At 41.3% G+C, this 22,647-nt stretch overlaps 1 protein-coding gene and 2 pseudogenes across 6 annotated transcripts in view; 2 read left to right on the top strand and 1 right to left on the bottom strand.

The window, feature by feature from the left end:
* The window catches only part of Zhx3 (zinc fingers and homeoboxes 3), a 113,936-nt gene that overhangs the window by 58,351 nt on the left and 32,938 nt on the right, over positions 1–22,647 (top strand). The gene's annotated exons all lie outside the window — the stretch shown is intronic.
* LOC110318059 lies at positions 3,511–4,075 on the bottom strand (annotated as a pseudogene).
* On the top strand, positions 19,278–21,588 carry LOC110318352 (annotated as a pseudogene). Its single transcript, XR_002380362.2, has one exon. The product of XR_002380362.2 is annotated as a protein lin-52 homolog pseudogene (transcript).

Here is a 22,647-nt window from a genome sequence, read left to right as displayed (position 1 = left end):
AGGTGTGTGCTACCATGCCTGACTCTGGCCTTCTTTACCCCATCATTCTCTCCCCTTGAGTTTTCCAAACCCGGTGTAGTGCCTTTCCTGAAACACACTTCATAGGCTGACAGGTGATGATAACAACTACTGGCATGATCATCTCCTATCCTGAATTACCAGCTCCCTAAGTTGTGTCTTCATCTTTCTGTCATCTGGTACCCAGAAAACTAATATCAGTGTTTAATATTCTAGCCATCACCTGAACACTGTACCTTTATTTTTACTTGTCATAACAATGCTGTGATGAGGAAATGAAGCATAAAAAGATTAAAGATGTTGCCCAAAGCTACAAAGGTAATAGTAGTGAAGTTGGGATTGTAAGCCAGGCAAAAAGTCAGTATACAGAGCTTTTAAGCACTACTTGGAATGTTTGTGGTAGTGCCCATGCCTTACACTGTGTGATATATTGACAAACAAAAAGCTAGTGTTTTGTTGTAATAATTTTAAATCTCAATTGGAGGTTTCTATCCCCTTTGATCATTCAGTTTCCAGATAAAAGATATAAAACTTTTATATTTATAATAAGCCTTAACCAGCACTAGAGCTGGACAGGTACCTATCTGCTATGCTATTATGTCTACTGTTCTGCCAATAACCCCAAGATATGACTTGCCATATTCTGTCTGGTTCACTCAGACTGGCCAGCTTCATAGCCAGTTCTCAGAATTGTTTACCCCATGGCTTCTTCTCTTCTCACCACCTTCTTTCTCTCTTCCCTGTGTGTGTAGTCCTGTTCTGCCTCAGACCCCAAGCCTGCCTACTTCTCTTCTGCCAAGCTATAGACTGTAGGCATCTTTNTTCTACCAAGAGTATAAAATTAAGAAACAAGGTAACATAGCATCACTTGGTGTACATGAAAATTTCCTCATCCCTGGGGCAACCAGACCTTGGGAAGGGTAGTTTTTCATATCACAATATGTAGCAGCAGACCAAACCACAACAGTGTGTATGGACTGTTACTTATGTAGCAGACATCAGGTTGTGTTATACATTACTTCACCCATCCTCACACAAAGCTCATGAGGGCTACAAAGTTGTTCTGTAGGTGAGGAAACTGAAGTTCAGAGGGATTGGAGTTGAACACCTTGTGCTAGGCAACATTCCAGTGTGGCCTAGTAAGATTTAACAGATGAATGAGGAATGAATGAAAACTATAGGAAAAGGGTGTAAGAAGAGTGTCTTAGTCAGGGTCACAGGAATACCCCACTATGCTGGTACCAATTTGTCTTAGTCAGGGTTTCTATTCCTGCACAAACATCATGACCAAGAAGCAAGTTGGGGAGGAAAGGGTTTATTCCGCTTACATTTCCATACTGCTGTAGATCACCCAAGGATGCAGGACTGGAACTCAANCAGGTCAGAAAGCAGGAGCTGATGCAGAGGCCATGGAGGGATGTTCTTTACTGGCTTGCCTCCCATGGCTTGCTCAGCCTGCTCTCTTATAGAACCAAGACTACCAGCCCAGAGATGGCACCACCCATAAGGGGCCCTCCCCCCTTGATCACTAATTGAGAAAATGCCTTACAGCTGGATCTCATGGAGGCATTTCCCCAACTGAGGCTCCTTTCTCTGTGATAACTCCAGCTGTGTCAAGTTGACACAAAGCTAGCCAGTACAAAGAGGGAAAGGTATACTGAGTGTCTTCCTTTTTTTTTTTAAGTATAGTCTTTTCTTTTAAAAAATAATTTATTTTTTACACTCCATATTTTATCCCCCCCCCCCATCTACCCTCTGACTGTTCCACATCCCATACCTCCTCCCTACCCACCTGTGGCCTTGTGGATGAACCCACCCCCAACCCCACCTGATCTCTAAATTCCCTAGGGCCTCCAGTTTCTTGAGGGTTAGATGCATCATCTCTGAATGAACACAGACCCAGATGTCCTCTACTGTATGTGTGTTGGGGGCCTTATATCTGCTGGTGTATGCTGTCTGGTGTATGCTGGTGGTCCAGTGTTTGAGAGATCTTGTGGGTCCAGATTAATTGAGACTGCTGGTCCTCCTACAGGATTGTCTTCCCCAGCTTCTATCAGCCTTCCCTAAATCAACAACAGGGGTCAGCTGCTTCTATCCATTGGTTGGGTGCAAATATCTGCATCTGACTCTTTCAGCTGCTTGTTGGGTCTTTTGGAGGGCAGTCATGATAGGTCCCTTTTTGTGAGTGCTCCATAGCCTCAGTAATAGTGTCAGGCCTTGGGACCTGCCCTTGAGCTGGATCCCACTTTGAGCCTGTCACTGGACCTTCTTTTCCTCAGGCTCCTCTCCATTTCCATCCCTGTAATTCTTTTAGACAGGAACAATTATGTGTCTGAGTTGTGACTGTGGGATGGCAACCCCATCCCTCACTTGATGTCCTGTCTTCCTGCTGGAGGTAGACTCTATAAGTTCCTTCTCCCTACTGTCAGACATTTCATCTAAGATCCTTTTCTTTGAGTCCTGAGAGTCTCTCACCTCCCAGGTCTCTGGTGCATTCTGGAGGGTACCCCCAACCTCCTATTTCCCCAGGTTGCCTGTTTCCATTCTTTCTGCTGGCCCTCAGGGCTTCAGTCCTTTTCCTTCACCCAATACCAGATCAAGTTCCCCTCTCCCCCATCCCCACTCCCCGCATCCATTCACTCTCCCTCCTAGGTCCCTCCCTCTCTCCCCATTTTGTGATTGCTTTCTTCTGTAACATTTTAGTATTAAAACTTTCAAAGTTACTGTAAAGAATTAAAAATATATGGTGAGAAACTATACATCTACCTCTGTCTCACCCATTAATATTTCTCTTCATGTACTTCCTACTCCTGTTTTCCAACCGTTTACCCATTGTGTGTGGTTTTGTGTTTTTTGTTTTTGTTTTTGTTTTTTCGAGACAGGGTTTCTCTGTATTGCCCTGGCTGTCCTGGAACTCACTCTGTAGACCAGGCTGGCCTCAAACTCAGAAATCTGCCTGCCTCTGCCTCCCAAGTGCTGGGATTAAAGGTGTGTGCACCACCACACCTGGCTCTGTTTTGTTTTTGTTTTGTTTTGTTTTTTAATTAAGAAAGGTTTTATTTTTTAAAGACAAAACAAATACATTAACACACATCCAAATGCCACAGCAAGCACTCATTGGGTTTTGTAAAAGAGAAAACTGTACTGTGGTGTCAAATGAAAACCAAAACCACTTTAAGAACAACCGCTGCTTATGGTGACATGGATACATGGACAACTAAGAAGCCACTGAATGTTTTCAGTTGTGTGGATATGCACGAGCAAGGTGAAGTAATGGAAGGTGGAGTGGCCACAGTCACACTTTCAGACCCTTTCCCCCACTCTATGTGCTCTTGTTCTGCCCTGTTGTTTTAGTCAGCAGGTAAACGTACAAAGAACTTAATATCAAAGAACACTTCCAAAGGTCAAAAATAGATTCAAGGTCATGGCTAAAGTTACCCCAGAGGTTGGGGGAGGGAGGCTTTCAAAAGCCATATTTCACAAAATGCCAATCTAGTCACATGTGCTTTCAGTAGAAAAAGAAACACTGATCTTAATAGAGGCTGGTCTCTTCATGATGCGCAGGAACCCTTGCTCATTGACCTCACCATCTCCATCTCAATCAGCTTCATCAATCATTTCCTGCAGTTCCTCATCTGTCAGGTTCTCACCCAGCTCCTTGGCCACGTGGTCAATATTCTTGAATGATATTTTCCCAGTCTCATCATCATCGAACAACTTGAAAGCTTTCAGGATTTCTTTTTTAGTCTCTTTCTCAGACATTTTCTGAGTCATCACTGTCAAAAAGTCACTGAAGTTCATTTTTCCTATTCCTTCTTTATCAATTTCACTTATCATTTTCTTGATTTCTTCTTTCTTGGGCTCAAAGCCCAGGGCCCTCATTGCCACCTTCAGTTCTTTGATGTCTATAGTTCCAGTTCCATCAGCATCCAAGAGATCAAAAGCTTCTCAGATTTCCTGTTTCTGTTCTTCAGTAAGTTCAGGCTTAGTGCTCATCCTTTTTCTCTGGGCACTGGATGCCATGGTTGTCTTCTTAAAATTAGAGGCCATCACCCAATGGACTCTGTCCCCCATTGTGTTTTTGATGTATCCCTCCCCTAAGTACTTATATGGATGTCATGAAATAGAAGTCAGTGTTTGTTCATGGGTTTTTAAATACTAAGCTTATTTACAAGGAGAGCTCTACATTCCATGGTATATATATATATGAAGGTCAGAAAACTTATGGGAGATCTTGTTAGGAAGAGGAGGGACCTTGTAATTGCTTGCTGAAATGTTTTTCTGATGGCTGCTTTGGCATCAGTTGACTGTTTTCTCATTCAGGTTGTGATTTTCCTGGTTCTGGTTATGACCAGTAATTTTCACTGTTGTGAACAGTGTTTCTATAACACTGGGAGAATCTGTGTCTTAATTTGCTGTTGAGTCACCATGTTTTGCAGTCCCAGTAGATTCCAAACTCTTTGGTTTGCTTAGTTCCTATGGTACTGCTGGAGGATCTCATATCTCATTGGGCCTTATAGATAGAATATTAAATAGTAAGTTTCCCCAGGCCATGGTGCTGGTGCCCGTGTGTAAGGAGAGGAAGTCTCACTGGGATGATGGTGACTTCTGGGCACTCTGTAGAGGAAGTGGGGGTATTTCCCTAACCTGATTTATTTTCAACTGGACATGAGGTATTCTGCTAGTTGGTGTTGGCAGCTGGCCTGGTATTGTCCATAGGGCTCCTATTCGGCTGCCCTCTCTTGCTAGGTTGGGGGTTGGGTAACTTTGAGCCTGCTACCTTTTTCTGTTGTGTGATGGAGGGGGTATCATAACATGCCCAGCTGCATGTTGTTCCTAGGTTGTTAACCATTTGCCTTCCTTCCTCTATCTTTCCAACATCCTTTGATTGCCTCTTGTGTTACTCCCGTTGTACTGACAGAGAGGTAGGTGAGATGTGAGCTCATGGCTTATCCCTGTTGCCCAGCTCATGGCACTCACTGTTCTGTTTAGTCACTCATCTTTTAGATAATAGGATTGTTTTCCACAGTTACAACTTTAAACTTCCTAAAGTGGATGAGGGACTTCTGGTGGAGGCTTTCCAGCAGCCTCAGGGTCTGAAAAACTTTCTTATGGGACAGACCCATGGGAGACTGTTTCTTATCTGTCTTTCCCTTGCCTGGCTGTTGATGTATTTTTCACATCTGCTTTAAAAAGGCAGCCCCTTCCTTGTACTTACAGTTGCTGAATAATACAATATGTTTTTATACCTCTAGCACAGTTAAGACAAATAAACTGTAGTTTTGTAGGGACTTTTCTTAGCTTTTTGATCAATGCCAAATCCCTGTTGACAGAGAATTTATTTTAAATTCAACTATGTAAATTGTACCCATCAGTTAACTGTAAGATATTTAATTTTTATCTGAGTATTTAAATTTATGCACTGAAAAATATTCTTATATATGAGTTTTTGACATTCTTTTCTTGCAAACAAACAACTTGAGGTCACCTCAGTTCTTCCACAGTGAATATGCCTTTGAAAAATCAGAATAATTCCTAACATTGGAAGCCAGAGACTGTTTTATGTAGTTTACAATAGTAATTTTGCACAAATGATTTCAGGTTAAAATTGCATACTATTTATTCCCACCCATTTCCTTTATTGGCTGTGACACACAGGAATTACACTCATTGCTTAACTAACCTTTCTGACCTTTTGTTACTTGGCTATAAATTGACTTGGGTCTTTTGCAAAAAAACACTGGGGGGGGGGAATCTTTTTGTTAGAACCCAGCCAATTCCTGCTTCAGTGCAGAACAGTTTGTTCTCTTGAAGGAATGAGCCAGTTCAGTGAGCAGAAAAACACAGCCATAAACTGGCATCAGCAGGACCTGCAAAGATGATTGTCCATGTTCATTCCACAAAGCAAGGGACTCACAAAAGAATGAGCTTTTGGGAAGAGAAATATGCTTTTGAGCTCCACTGACTTTAGGTAAATATAATTGACTTTCTAAAGTGAGTTGTGAACACATGACAACGGTTTTCTTCCTGTGCTCTGGGGGGCATGAACATTTTAACTATTTAAACAGGGGTATAGTGGAATTCTCTTCTGCTGTTCCATTGTCCCCTGCCACTGTGCCTCAGCATGAAGAGGTGCACTTCACCTGATCTGCCCAAGCAGGGTGGGAGCAGCTTCTGTTCTGCATACAGACACTTACTGATTGAAGGCGAGTGCTGGCCCACTCTCCAAAGAAGATGCCGCTAATGGCAGCCGGTGAATTAGAAGAAAACATGAAACATTTTACACAATTGTGGGGCAGTTGTAATAATAGAAAACACACAAATCACAGTATTTGACAAAGTGATTGATAGAAATGAGGGCAATTATAAGGGCTTTTTTGTTTTTGTTTTTTGCTTTTTGATCAGTGCTGTTTAAGATTGTTAGGAGTTTGCCAGATGGCAGTGTCTTGTTGCTGCTCAGCTTACCCTACAGTGTGCTCAAGAAGCTTTCCTTCTTACAAAGAAAAAAAGGTTCTGGGAAAATATGGCTTTAAAGTTTTGGATTAATGAGATCCTCTGGGATTTAAGGTACTAGTAGAATTACACTTGGAACTAACATTAAGAATGGGAAGGGAGTGAAACAAACTGACTAGAGACTGTGTACTGTACATCTCAGTCATGGCATAAAATAGCCTAGAATGTCTTCTGTCGGCAGTGGGCTGAAGATATTCCAGAAACTAGAGATTGGCTTGGGGTGAGAAAAAGTATGTTTGAGCGTAAAAAAGGCAGGGCCATGATACCAGGCTGAAGTGGTTTCTGCATGGAGTCAGTAGAGATAGTGATCTGTGTCCTGGGAAGGCAGATAGGTTGTGACTTAGAAGACCAAATGAGAAGCACAGGTACAGGTAGTGTAGGTCACTGAAGTCTCTAGAGCAAACAAGAAGAGGACATTGCTCAGGGATGACCTTGGTTGAGAAAGGAGGCAGGAGGCAAGAAGTCTTCTGAACTTTGAACATGCTGTCAAAGACTCATACACACTGTCATGTCCAGTGTAGTAGACCCAGTGCTGTCTCACTCAGATATTGTATCAGAGAGAGCTGAGTGTTGGAAGATTCAGGGTTTCCCCAACCTAAGTATCACGAACGAGGAAGCAGCTGAGTCAGAGTTGGAACCCAGTTTATCTGTCTTCAGACATAATGACACGGCCACTCTTGGAGAGGACCTGATGCAGCTGAGCAACCCAGTGTTGAACAAGCCTCAAAATGTATGCATATTCTTTTTCATGCATTTATTTATGTAGTTGAGACATAGCTATGTTCCTGATTGACCTAGAACTTCCTATATTGACCGAACTGGCCTCAAACTTGCAGTGATTCTCCTGCCTCTGTTTTCACTTTCCTAGTGTTATGCTTACAGGTTTGCTTCATGATGTCCAGCCTTGTATAATTCTTAGTTTACACATATAAATAATCATCTACTAATACTTAGATACTAGCACTAATGCCAATACAAGTAACATTGTGAAAGTCTGAACATTGGCATGATTTTATCTCTTAAAATCTCACCTTATATAAGAATTGTTTTTTTATGTGACCATGTGTGCCACAGTGAGTATGGAAGTCAGCAGACCACTTTCCAGAGCTTGCTTTTTCCTTCTACCATGTGGCATTTAGTTGTTACACTCAGGTCATCAGGCTTGGTGCCAAGTACCCTTACCCAATGAACGAACTCACCAGCCCTAAAACATGCAAGTTTCAGTGTTCAGTGTATGTATGTCAGTTTATAAGAGAACAACAAACTTTGGCCTTCAGAAACTAAAGAACCATTTAGGACTAATGTGAATATTAGCAGGGAATCACTTTTTGATAAGTGTATGCTCTAAGATGGTTCAGAAAGACACATTTTTTTTCAGGTAACTATGTAAAGGGGGGATTATTTTACAGAGCTCAGCTTTAGTCAATCCCCAAGACAAATTAATAGTTTTCTGTTTATTTCATTTATCCTTCAGTCATGACAACATGCATTCCAGGGTTAGCTCCTAGGAAATAGATATTAAAGGCAAACATGGCTTCTCAAGATTGGCTAACCATTTTCTGTTGAGTACCAGAGTAAAATTCACAGCCGTTTGGGACTGGGTGCTCACAGTTTACAATCAAGATTGTACTTATACCAACTGTCTTCTTAGCATCCCAATTCTCAGATTCTTTTGCATGTTTCTCTAGTAGAGCAAGAGATAATGAATGTTGTGAAGATAGAAAATCTGAATAAAGTATCTAAACTTAAGTATCTCAGTACTCACCTTGTATTATTGTGTACCATTACTGGTAAAAATGCTGGGTCTTTAGGGGAAATTTTAATACTTAATGTAGCAGAGCTGTAGCTATAGCACAGTCTCCTGTTCAAGGTCTGGATTATGTATAGTTCAGGATCGGAAAGGGAGCCCTGCTTTCTTCTAGCAGATGATGGCATAGCAGGAGAGGCAGTTATATAACTGAGTGTGCTTGTTAGTACGCTGTAAAGCCAGACAGCTAGGCCTCTGTGGTCCTTTGTCAGTTGCTTCCTTGATGGCTGTTAGGCTTGGTACATAAGATGACACTGAAAACAAGGAATCCCAATTGCAGTCTGATGTTAGTTCACTGGAGCACACAGACCTGTATGCAAGCAGTCCCAACTCACATAGAATAAAAGGCTCATTGTATACTAGACCTAAGATGACAATGCAAGGAGAAATCCACCAACCACGCCTGGGGCACTGGTCGTTCCATGGGCTCCCTTATCTGTAACTTTGCTTCTTTGTACTTCTGCTATGAAAATATGTTAATGCCTGTTCCATGTTTGAGTATTACATGATATTGTGGTGATACAGGTAATGTGCCTTCCCCACATTGCTATGCAGTGATCATTTTGAAAATATTCCTTTCTCCTCCATTTTCCTTTGCTCAACCTTTATATCCTAGTTCTGCCTTTTTTCATTTTGCTGAGAAGTATAGTCCCATTCATGAACTCCGCTATATATTCAGTACCTCAAAATTCTCTCATCTTCACCTTCCTCCTCCTCCTCTTTCCTTTCTGTCTCCCAAGAATGTGTATCTCCAATCTCTTTTTTCTGTTCTTGGGCAACAGCAGGCTAAGGGTGAGATATGGGGAAAGGAGCTGGCTTGAGAAGACAAGGGTGGATTGCTCTCATAATCATATCCTAGATCGAAATTTCTCCTAACTCAAGACAACTCAAATCTCCGGAATAGAAAGGAGAATGCCAGATTCTTAACTTTCTTGCAGCATGTCTTTTCATACTTCCTTTTACTCAAAAGAGAAAAAAGAGTGTTTGACCTTGCCAAGCTGCCCAGTTCTAGAATCTACTCCTGTCTTAGTAGGTGTTAGGCTGGGTTTTTTTCTACCAAGCCCACATCATGGGTTCTCACTGGCTGTGCACTTCATCTTGTCAGAGTCCACATCTGAGGCTCTTGTAAGAGAGTCCTTACAGCAGCATCTCTTTGTCTTTCCTCTGACTCTAGGCCTCAGACAATTATTATGATAAATTATCTTCTTCCATAGTCAAAATCTATTTTTCATATACACTCTTAGGGAAAGGGCTATAACATTCAAATCCCATCTAATATTTGTTCAGAGAATTTAAAAGTCAATTCTACTGGGTGTGGTCATACCTACAGAACATAGAGGAAGTCTTTGCTTGTCAAAGAAAGAACTGACTCCTTTATTAAAGAGAGCAAAGGCCTTAAGGCATATGAAATATTGATCTTCAACTTTATCAGTATCGAAAGAAGGGTCAGAGGTCAGAGACTGATATGCCTAACGTTTAGGCATTGGCATCAACAGGAATTGAATAGCTACTAGAAGTACATGGAGCACTTCCTCCCCCATTTGCTTCTCTGACTCCTCAGAATAGACACTATTATCTCAGGACTTAGTTCTGCACTGAAGCATGTTTTCTTGTAGTATTCATTCTTATAGGATTTTTGTGTTTTTCTTCTTGCCAGCCAGAAGTACTGTGCTGTGATTTAAATATATAAGCATTGGAATCTGAAATTTGATTCCCAGCTGTTGCTTCTTATTTGTATGACCTAAGTCAAGTTACTTAGCTTTTGAAGATTTATTATCCCACTATGTAATTGACTTTTAAATTCTCAACAAATATTAGATAGAATTTGAAGGTTATAGCCCTTTCCCTAAGAGTATAAGTGAAAATGGTTTTTGACTATATTGTCACTTGTAAGTTGTGCGGATATTTAATTCATGGCATTATTGAAAAGCTCAAAGCAAGTGAGAAAACAAATGTAAGGAAGTTGGCGAGGGCTTACAGTGATTTTGGTTAGTGAATGGTGATGGCAGTGTTTGAAGACAGGCACTCTGTGAGCTTTGAATTCTTCCTGTAACTACCTGAGCTGAATATCCAGTAGCCCTCAATCTTTTTTATTAAAAAATATATCTATATCTCACACACACACACACGCATATACAAGTACACATGGAGAGAATTGTCTGAAATAATAGTTTGAAACAATTTAGAGGTCATGTTGAGCTCATTTTCTGAAATCTTGTTTTTTTGGTTTTTGTTTTTTTTTGTTTTTTTGTTTTTTTGTTTTTTTGAGACAGGGTTTCTCTGTGTAGCCCTGGCTGTCCTGGAACTCACTTTGTAGACCAGGCTGGCCTCGAACTCAGAAATCCGCCTGCCTCTGCCTCCCTAGTGCTGGGATTAAAGGCGTACGCCACCACGCCCGGCTTGGAATCTTGTTCTTAAGGAGTCTAAGATTTGTCAGTCCTTGTCTTACCATTCCTAAGATCATTTGAAAGGAAGGATCTGACCACATCATCTGAGCCAGCTACTAAAAACAACACCAGTTAATAATGCCTTACTGTCTGTGCCTTGCCTTCTTGAGAGCATAGCCCTTGCATGCATTTCACTGTCCCTTTGCCTGGTTTCCTTACACAGAGCTCCAAGGCATGCTTCTACTTGAGTGTCCTCTAGGAGAATTGCCTCTGGACAGGCATGAGTATTTATGATTATTAAGTAATGAAACAGTACCACTCAAAGTACATTCTCTTAATATTAGGACTCTGAGGGTCAAATTATATATCAGATAAAGGGACAACTCTGTACTTGTCTTTTTCACCAAGTCCCTCCTTCCTTCCTTCCTCCTCCCTCTCTGCATCAGCAAATCATGTTTGTTTTCATTCTCATACAAAAAGGACTTCCTTCTGAGCTCTAACCTTGGGTCTCAATTACTTAACTAAGCCATGTAACTCCACATGTTACCCCAGGATGAATCCAGTGGCCATCGTGCCAGTGGAGAGTTCAGGGCTGGCTATGACCCAGACAGTTTGTAAGGAGCTTGGGAGGAAAAAAACAACAAACAAAATAAAAACAACAACAGCAACAAAAAGCAGTCCTCAGTCTTGTAACAGCCCTACCCCCAAAGTCAGCTTGGGAGTGTTGTTTGTTCCCCATGATTAGGGAAGCTACTCTTAGGATAGACTAACAAAGTAGAATACCTAAGTCAAACTGAAGCCACCCTGCATGAACTTGGTTTCACATGTCCTAACCCTCCTTTATTGTGAGCCATCTTAAATTGTGTTTCTTACTTGCAACTTGGAATCATATGGTATTTGGTAGATATATAACTTTTCATTTTTAATACATCAGTGGCTCTGACCATAAAAAGGAGCCTAGGAACTTGAGGGCTCTACCTTGCAAGGCATGGTCAGTTTGGGTGAACAAAACTTTGCAAAATAACGACTTGCCTTTTGATGCTTTTCAAGTCTTGCCTTTATTTTTTAATTATGAGACAAGATTTCATTCTTAGTCTTTAAACTTGTGGCAGTCCTCCTGCTTCAGTCTTCTAAGAGTTGGGATTATAGGCACACTTGACTTCACTTACATTGCTGCTTTGATTGATTAAATATAAACTTAGGTAAACCAACAAAGTTACAGGTTTTTTTTTTTTGTCATGTGTTTTTCACAGTGAACAAAGGTTAATAGCATTATGTAAGTTTCTACCAAAAAATTCATTATTTACAGTCTACTGGTATTTAATATACTCCATCAGTAATTCTTTTTTTTTTTTTACAAATTTTTTATTAGATATTTTCTTCATTTACATTTCAAATGCTATCCCCAAAGTCCCCTATATCCTCCTCACATCCTGCTCCCCAACCCACCCACTCCCGCTTCCTGGCCCTGGCATTCCCCTGTACTGGGGCATATAATCTTTGCAAGACCAAGAGCCTCTACTCCCAGTGATGGCCAACTAGGCCATTTTCTGCTAGAGACATGAGCTCTGGGGGTACTGGTTAGTTTATATTATTGTTCCCCCATAGGGTTACAGACCCCCTCAGCTCCTTGGGTACTTTCTCTAGCTCCTCCATTGGGGGGCCCCGTGTTCCATCCAATAGATGACTGTGAGCATCTACTTGTGTATTTGCCAGGCACTTGCATAGCCTCACATTAGGGTCCTGTCAGCAAAATCTTGCTGGCATATGTAGTAGTGTCTGTGTTTGGTGGCTGATTATGGGATGGATCCCCGTGTGGGGCAGTCTCTGGATGGTCCTTCATTCAGTCTCAGCTCCAAACTTTGTTTCTGTAACTCCTTCCATGGCTATTTTGTTCCCCATTCTAAGGCGGAACAAAGTATCCACGCTTTGGTTTTCCTTCTTGAGTTTCATGTGTTTTGCAAATTATATCTTGGGTATTCTAAGTTTGTGGGCTAATATCCACTTATCAGTGAGTGCATATCATGTGAGTTCTTTTATGATTGGGTTACCTCACTCGGGATGATACCCTCCAGATTCATCCATTTGCCTAAGAATTTCATAAATTCGTTGTTTTTGTAAATGTACCACATTTTCTATCTATATCCATTCCTTTGTTGAGGGACATCTGGGTTCTTTCCAGCTTCTGGCTACTATAAATAAGGCTGCTATGAACATAGTGGAGCATGTGTCCTTATAACCAGTTGGAACATCTTCTGGGTATATGCCCAGGAGAGGTATTGCTGGATCCCCCGGTAGTACTATGTCCAATTTTCTGAGGAACCGCCAAACTGATTTCCAGAGTGGTTGTACAAGCTTACAATCCCACCAGTGATGGAGGAGTGTTCCTCTTTCTCCACATCCTCGCCAGCATCTGCTGTCACCTGAATTTTTGATCTTAGCCATTCTGACTGGTGTGAGATGGAATCTCAGGGTTGTTTTGATTTGCATTTCCCTGATGACTAAGGATGTTGAACATTTTTTCAGGTGCTTCTCAGCCATTCTGTATTTCTCAGTTGAGAATTCTTTGTTTAGCTCTATTTTTTAATGGGTTTTAATGGGGTTATCCATCAGTAATTCTTATCTTCCCCCCACTTTGGGAAAAACAGTTTTTTTTCCCCAACAGAGCCAGAATTGTGATGCTTTAGCAGCCAAGGCTGCCTGCACATACAGCAGTGATCTCAGTGAACCCTGCTAATAAGTTTGAGGAAATATTCACAGGACAGTCTGAACTCTCAGCTTGTCCAAAACAAAATAGAAAAACCTCACCATCTCTCTCTCATGTCAGCAGTGACAAAGGCTTGCTGAGACCCACAGTGCCCTGGCCTGTGTGCTGCTTCTAGAATGCCAGCTGGAAGGCCAGGCTGAGGTGGCCAGCTGGTGGTGGAGCACCTATTCTAAGACTGGGCAGTTCCTTTCTTGTGACACTGGAGTCAGAAACAAGATGGGGCATGCTGCCAGCTATTGAAGCAGTGACCTACTTTTACAGTACTCGGTCGGGTTTCTCTTTTCTCTCAGGAGGCTGTACATCCTCCCGAGTGCTCAACAAGCCATTTCCCCAGCTAAACCCTTTTGCTTGGTGTTCTTCAGTCTGAAATTGGTAACTCCAAACTGAGAAGAGTAATAGCTACCCCTTCTCCTATCTTGAGGCTAGGAGACAGCTTATCAATATAAAGTAGAGGGCAGGGGTTAAAGGCTAACAGGTCATTTAGGCAGAGGGTGGTATTTGGTTTATAGGTCTAGGGTTTTGTTCTTGAAATCCTAATCACATGTACCAGCTGATGGCTTAACTTGGCCACCAGTTTTGCTTGTATTACATAGTGTAATGTGATAGAGGCAGAGTGATAAAACATTACAGATTTTGCTCAGACAAATCTTGTTGAGGAGGAACACTGTGCTTGAGAGTTTGAGGCAGTGTACAGTGCAGCAGAAGTAGGGGTGGGTCTGGCAGGCTGTTGGTTGTGCCAGGCAAGGGAACTAAGAAGGGAGTCAGAGAAATTGCTGTCAATTTTCCCAACTGCACTCTGTGCTTGCAGCCATTCTCCATCCCCAACTGGCTCACTGCTGTGGAACTAGAGCATGGTCTTTGTGTTGTTTGACCGTTAGGTGTATGCTGTCCTAGTAGCAGCTTTGTATGCTCCAGGCCTTTCTCTTATTACTCCTCAAAGACATGGCAGGGTATGGGGAAGTGTGTTGCATGGTTTCATGCTCTAAGAGGTGACTGAGCCCTTTTTAAGCCTTGGGCCTTTTACATCTAGAATGAAGCATATTTCCCTTTCCTGTCTATACAACTTCTCATTCATTGTATCCTGCCTGTTCTCACAGGATGTGAGCTCTGCCTGGTGTCCTGAGGGACATTTGCTAACTGTTTTCTAATGTTCCCAGTGTTCTTACCCAGTGAGCCATCTCTCTTGCCCCAGACTCTCCCCCTTTTTTTTTTCTTGAGACAAGATTTCTCTGTGTAACCCTGGCTGTCCTGGAACTCACTCTGTAGACCAGGCTGGCCTAGAACTCAGAAATCCACCTGCCTCTGCCTCCCAAGTGCTGGGATTAAAGGTGTGTGCCAACACCACCCAGATGCCTTTTCCTTTTAAGTGAGCCCATAGAACTCTGAGCTTCAGTTTTTAACCTGTATCTGTCTGTCCCTCTCAGCTAAACTGTGAGACTCATTTAGAATACATCATCTTCTTGGCAAGGTGAATCACATGCAAGAAGTATGTATATCATGAAAATGAACTTGCTTGCCATCTGCTACCAAGATGACTAAAGATATGGAGAGGAGTATAAAAGATTCTTTTTAGGGAGTGGGGAGATGGCTTAGTAAAGAGTAGTTCCTGCTGCTCTTCCAGAAGATCTGGGTTCAGTTTCCAGCCCCCACATGGCTCCTTACAGTCTGGAACTCCAGTTCTAGGGATCTGACACCCTCTTCTGGCCTCCGTGGATAGCAGGCATGCATGTGATACACATAAATGTATGCACACAAAACACTCAAACATTCAAAATAAAAATAAATAAATCTTTTTTTAAAATAAAGGATTTTTAAAAATCTCATTTATTTTGAGAAAGAGTCTATTTACGTAGCCCAGAGGAACCTTGAATGAATAATTCTTTAGCCTCAGCTTCCCAGTTGCTAGCTTTACAGGCATGTAAACCTTCATCCAGCTGGCAGAAGGTTTCTGGCTGAATGCCTTTTGTATTTAAAAAAAAAAAAGATAAAAGCAAAAATAAAAAAGATAGAGGCAAAAAAAAGATATAACTTATGAAGAGTAAACTCAGCTTGTTAAATTTTGGGATGTAGGCAGTAGTGGGTTGCATAGATTTATGTTAGTTTGACAGATATTAGAGTCATTTGGGAAGAGGAACTCTGGGTTAAGAAAATGCTTCCATAAGACAAGTCTGTCAAGCATTTTCTTAGTGATTGATATAAGAGGGTCCAGCACACTGTGGGTAGTACCACCCTTGGGCAGGTCCTGGATGACATAAGAAAGCATGCTAGGGGCTGGAGAGATGGCTCAGTTGCTAGGAACACTGACTGCTATTCCAGAGGTCCTGAGTTCAATTCCCAACATCCACATGGTGACTCACAACCATCTGTAATAGGATCTGATGCCCTCTTCTGTTGTGTCTGAAGACAGCTATAATGTACTCATATACATAACATAAATAAGTATTAAAAAAAAAAAAGAAGTAGAAGAAAGCATGCTAAGGAAACAAGCCAGTAAGTAGCACTCCTCCATGGCCTCTGCTTCAGTTCCTGCCTTGTTTGAATTCCTGCCTTGACTTCCCTCAGTGATGGTTTGTTACCTGGAAGTGTAAAATGACATAAACCCTTTCATTCCCAAATTGATTTTGGTCATGGTTTTTTTTTTTATCACAACAATAAAAACCCTAACTAAGACAGAAATTAGTACCATATTATGGGATATCACAACATATATATCCTGATCATATGTTTCTAGGATTGTGGTAGTAGTAAGGAAGGGCTGTGTGAAGCATTATACTATAATTGAACAGGGACATGTTGTTTCCTTGCTTTTGTACATGATAGATATACTTCAAAAAATCAGTCAAATTCGTATTATTTGGCAGATGGTATTATCATGCCTCAACATGAAATGCTCATATGCCAATTTTGGTGCAGCTGCTGTACCAAAGTCTGTACCAAAGTCTGAACTCAGCATTCAAAAGGTTATTGGGTGATACCTGTGTTTACTAAGTATGGGAGTTGAAGTTGCCTTTATGCCTTTACTAGTAAACACGTTTAGTAGTGTTTGTGAATTATAAGGATTTTTTTTCCTTACATGTTTGTTACTCCAAAGGGAGTGCATGATATATGCTTGATAATAGAAGATACAGTGATAAATGAATCCTATATTAACTTTGTACATTTGTCTAAGTTTTATTATGATTTGGATCTCAGATATTGAGAAGCACGAGTTCAAGAATGTTCCTTGAATGAAGGACAGTTATGTACACCAGAGGGTGCTGCACTTCAATGTTCATACCTTCTTTTTTGTTTCTTATGGTTAGTTGTTAGAAGTTTTGAGGAGTAGCCAGTTGAGAATTGGCTTTCAACAAAGGACTGCCTGAACACGCCCTTTTCTTTTGCTGCTTTCCAGTCTAATAAAGGGGTTCAGAAATGCTACACCCCACACTCCCTGGGTCTGTTTCACTGTATTCTAGTTCTTAACTGTCAGGTTCTTTGTTAACCTAGACAGTTTTTTTTTATGCTGCAGCTTAAGTACTTTTCAATATTCTGTCTTTGGTGGAAATGGAGACCATCTGGTTACTGTTGTCTGTGTAATAACAATGATTGAAAATGGTTATTAAGTCACTCTTTAGCCTTTTCTCTTGTCTAGGCAATGTTGTCTCTGTTCCTCTGACCATAGCCCATAAATCTCGTTTTCTAGTCCTTTAATCATGTTGGTGGCTTTCTGTGGAAACTACATCAAAGGCTCATTTCAGTGCCTCTATTCTGGTAAGGTCTGTCTGGCCATCAGTATTTAATGGATATGGAATGTGGTTTTAGCCATCCTGTTTCTGTGGCTAGTCCCCATGTTTCCAAGCCAGTCCCGTCTTCTGACCATTAGAGGCTATTTTCTATAACTCTTCATTGTGACACATTTGAAATACTTTTGATTAAAGTGTTGATTGGTTTAAAATGTTAATTGCAGTTTGTGAGTGAGTCTAGCTGTTGATTAATAGACGATTTCAGCCTAACCTATTTGTGTGAGATCCTTTTCTGTCTGGTTGTGACTTTTATGAGAAGCTAATACATTCCTGTATTTTTGTCATTGTAGACTCAGCATCTATGAGTGTATACTGTGTGCTCAACACTGCTAGAGATTGAGGAGGTTAAGAAGGAGGAGGAGAAGGAGAGGGCAGAGAGGCTAGTACTTTCAGGAACATGGACTTAAGTATGGCAGGCATGCATGGAAATTTACTGCATAATAGTAAGTCATAGAAGCCACATGTTCTGTAATTCTATGATAGATCTTAGAAAAGACAGATTTGCAGAAGTAGAAAAAAGATCAGTGGTTTGCAGTGGGAAGAAAGGATAAATAGGTAGAACACAGCAAGATACTGTAATAGTGAAAACAGTCAAATTTCCCAAATTTCATAAAGTATGCAAGTGAGCCCTACTGTAGACCATGGGGTCTATGTGATCATTAAATATAGAAAATGCATTGTTTTGGTGGAGGATACTTATAACTCTGGAGCTCAGTGGTAGTGTACTTTCTTAGCATGTGATGAAGCCCTGGGTTCAATTCCCAGCACTGAAAAACAAAGTAAAGCAGAGCCAGAGTCATGTAGCCACACATCTGTCATTCCAGTCCTCTGAAGATGGAGGCAGGAACATTGGGAGGCTAAAGACATATTTGACTATATAGTGAATACAAGGCCTCCTTAGGCTATATGTCTTGGGGGGAAAACTCAAGCAAAATAGACCTTGGCATAGTGGCACATACCTGTAATCTAGCATTGAAGCAGGGAGGTTGTAAGTTCCTGGGATGCATAGTAAGATTCTGTCTCAAAGAAGGAAGAGGAGAAAGGGAAGAGAAGAAAGGGAAGAGAAGAAAGGAAGGAAGGAAGGAAGGAAGGAAGGAAGGAAGGAAGGAAGGAAGGAAGGAAGGGAGGAAGGGAGGAAGGGAGGAAGGAGGGAGGGAGGGAAAGAAAGAAAATAGCTAGAACAAGGAAAGAAAAAGAGAAAGAAGCTTAAATAAGTTAATATTAATGATATATTTAATGGGTCAGAGAGATGTCTCAGTAACTAACAATGCTTGTTGCATAAACCTGAAAATCTAAATTGAAACCCTAGGACCCCTGATGGAAAGGCAGAGCTAAGTCTAAAAGTGGTGTTCTGACTCCTACAGGATTATCCCCATGTTCTCCCATGCAGCTTTTCTTTTACAAATATGTACATATATAATATGTACTTGCATGTATATGCAACAGTAATTTATATATTTTATTTGACCAGATATATTAATTGTTTAAATATGTAATTGATTTAACTTTTTAGTTCTTTTATCCTTTGTGCTATGTCTTTGCAGTATTTTACACTTAGAGAACTCTGAATGTTCACATTGGCTACATTGTGAGTGTCTGGTAGGCACATGAACACCTGCAGCTAATGGCTGCTGTGTTGAAACAGTCAGGTTCTGACACCTGAGTGTGTTCTACTCACAAGCCTCCCTAGCCGTGGTGTTTCCCTCTCCCTGTGTTCTGTAATAGTAGGCAAGCAAAGGGGGAAGAGAACTCAGAATCAGTTCATCCCACAGTGCTTCCACTGCCTGTTTCCCACTGTTTCCCACACTGCCTGTGGCTCCATTCACAGCATCTAGGGTAGTGCTGCCCAGTACAAACAGAGTAGAAACTAGATGTGTGGTTTTAAGTGTTCTAGCAGTCCAACTGAAAAACAAAACAAAGCATTATTTAATTTATTTAAAATATTTCAATATAAATTCAATATTAAAATTGTTAATGAAAACATAGATCAATGGAATAAAATAGAGAGCTCAGAAATTAACTGGATACACACATAGTTGATCTTTGATCATTCTTTTTAGTGGAAAAAGGACAGTCCTTTTAACAAATGGTGCTGGGAAAACTAGATGTCCCTGTGCAGATAGATAAAGCTAGACCCTTACACCATGCAGAAAAAATAAATGCAGTGTGGATCAAAGACCAAATTAAAAAATTAAAACTGACGTGACATGGGCTGGAAGATGGCGTCTCCCACAGATGGGACGGATTTGGAAGCATCTTTGCTAAGTTTTGAGAAACTTGACAGTGCCTCACCAGTTCTTTGGCCAGAACAGTTACCAGGTGTTGCTGAATTTGCAGCTTCTTTCAAAAGTCCCATCACAAGCTCTCCACCAAAATGGACGGCTGAGATAGAGCGTGATGACATCGATATGTTGAAAGAACTGGGGAGTCTCACCACAGCTAATCTGATGGAGAAAGTACGAGGCCTACAGAACCTGGCCTACCAGCTGGGGTTGGACGAGTCCAGAGAGATGACAAGGGGAAAATTCTTGAACATTCTAGAAAAGCCCAAGAAGTAACAACTGCTCAAGGACTGGTGTTCTGAAGACTGTAACCAAGTTCCCTTCTAAATACGACCCTGATGCTCACCACTTGCTCCCTTGGGAAAGCCCAGAGGCTGAGCTTCAGGACTGCCCTCCTCCCCTGCCCTGGCACCCTGCGCCTCTGAGGATATTCGGTATCAAGAGGAGAGACTGTTCTAACCAAGGAGCATTGCTGTTTATTGAGTCGGCTTCGTAGCTCTGGATATCGGTAACACAGAGGTCCTGTCATTCTGAAAGGTGTTTTTCAGGAGCCGTATAGTTCCTTTGATTCTGTGATGGCAAAGTCAATAATGACTTGTTGGTTGAATGGGTTCTGTTGAGTTGTACTTGATCTCTTAAGCATTCATGACGAGGACATCAGAGACCAACTATGTTCTGGACCAGACCCTGCATCCTGACCTGTGAACTCTGCAAGACCTATTGATTCTATGACTTCCATTCTAGAGGAAACATTAGAATCTTGTTGAAATGCATATCTGCTTTTTTTAAGTCTATTCCTCCAACAACACTCCCGCTCTCAGGACTGTCCTGTCCCCACCTCCAGTCGCACTCGCAGGTCGGACTCTTGCAGTGACTTTCCTGGGATTCGCTGTAGAGTGAACGGCTCATGCTGTACCGCTTTGAATCCTAGATCTCCAGACCAGTAAGAAGTAACAGAAGGAACTCTGGGTAGTCTGTTACATTTGTAAGTAAAAAAGTGGGAGCACATGGTTGTGAGAGGCCCCATGTGACTTAAGACAGGAAGCCTGATTGACTGGTATGCTAGCCAATGGTAGTGGCATTTGTCCCCTCCTTCCTCCTCTCAGCCACTTATCAGATGCTTTGCTTATGTGATAAGAACACACCCCACGAAAGTGTCCTGGCCTAACTACAACTCTCGCCGAATTTTTTGCAAATTGCATATGTCTGCTAAAGTCTGAAAATCTTGCCCATGGGTAAAATCGATTAGACTTAGTCTCTCACATTTCGAAGAGTACAGCAGATTCCTTGAACATTGTAAAAAGAAAAGCTCTGTGGCCATTGGGCCATTGTCCACTGGGAGTATAGACACAAGAAAAGTTGTCAAGTTTGTGGTCTTGTCTCTGTTAGGGCACAGTACTCTTGGGGTCCACAGCAGGTTCCTTGACTGTTTTTGACATTTGTGCTTAATGCTAGAATTGATGTTGGATTTTCCCCCTCATTAATGGTTTTGATCAACACAATTTTACTTTTTGAAAGGAAAAGGCAGTGAAATATATACCACAAAATATGAATATGAGAAGAGATGTATTCTTCTGGGGTACTCCCTACAAGGGCCAGTTGAATTTAAACTTAATTCTATAATTGACATTTTTAATCTCACTGAATGCAGTTAAAGTGAGCGTGTACACGTGGTGGGAAAACAATGCCATAATGTCAATTGTCGTTCTTCACTCTGTTTTTGAGAGTTGATGACATCAGGCACTTTTCAGAGTTTGGGGAAATTGAAAAGTCTGTGGAGAATACTGAGCGAGCTCCCCTAAACTAACGCAGGTCTGTAATAGGAAGCCAGGAGTTGGTGTTTTGATCTGCTACAGCCTCCTCCTCCTATCATCCTATTCACCAGCACTTAATTAATGTTAGTAGATGTTTTAGACTTGTGTTATTTATTGTTTTTGTACTGTCATCTTTAGAAATGTTAATGGTGTATTTTATATTGATAATATAAACTTATATATAGTATGTATATGTATTTTAGAATGTTAGAGAATACTTTGTGTAAAATGTTGTGTCTCTATAATAAATATGTCCCTTGTAAAAAAAAATTAAAACTATAAAACACTTTGAAGACCACACTGGGGGCAAAATCTGTATTGCATTAGATTAGGTAATGTTTTATCTATGATACTGAAAAGATAGACACAAGGTGATAAGACCAATTGAACTACTTCAAAATCTTGAGTTCTACTTATCAAGGGACACATTCAAGAGTGAAAAGTGAGTGTGTGACGTGGTGAGTTGTGCCCTGAATTGTGAGCCACAGCAAGTCCCTTCCTTCAGTGCCTTTGTCAGGAACTCTGTCACAGCAACTAGACAAGTAGGTAATCCATGTTCTCAAGCTGTTTTGGTCAGAGATGATAAAGCCGACTAATACAGCACATAGTGGAAGAGCAGAGCAGGGCACATGATGTGGGAGTAACATGGAGATATCTGCTTGGACATCTGGTACAGTGCTCTGAATGTTTGTGTCCCCCAAACCTATACATTGAAATCCTAACCCCAGGTAGGATGAGGAAGTGTAGCTTTTGGAAAGCCATCAGACCATGGAGAAAGAAGCCTAGTGAGCAGTATTGGTGCATTTTAAAAAGAGGCCCCAAACATTCTTCTTATGACTCTTCCACCACATGAGGCCTCAATGAGATGATGACTGACTGAGAAAATAGGCCCTCGGCGAACAATATCTACCAGCAAGGCAATCTTGAAGGTTCCAGAGATGGGAGAAATTATTTTCTATTTATAATCCACCTTGTTCCATGGCATTTTGTTGCAGCAGCCCAAATAGACTACAGCAGACAGTAGGAGGTAAAGATCCTAGCTCTAGAACATGGAGCCTGGATGTTTTTCTTTTGTTTTATTTCTTAGTCAACAGGTACCAAGATCAGAGAGGAACCTATCAGTTGTGACTGAAAATGATGGAGCTAGTGCTTTGGAAGTCACTTGGTATAGAAGACTCTTAAGTCCTGACCTGGGTGAGATTGCACAAGTGTGGGTCTTAGCCTCCCTGAGTCCTAAGGTCCTTAATGACTTTTGAGACTCAGATAAAAGCTGCAGA

Source organism: Mus pahari, chromosome 3, assembly GCF_900095145.1.
Source record: "Mus pahari chromosome 3, PAHARI_EIJ_v1.1, whole genome shotgun sequence".
Taxonomy (NCBI): domain Eukaryota; kingdom Metazoa; phylum Chordata; class Mammalia; order Rodentia; family Muridae; genus Mus; species Mus pahari.
Note: the sequence above shows the minus strand (reverse complement) of the source record. Positions and strands in the feature narration are given on the sequence as shown.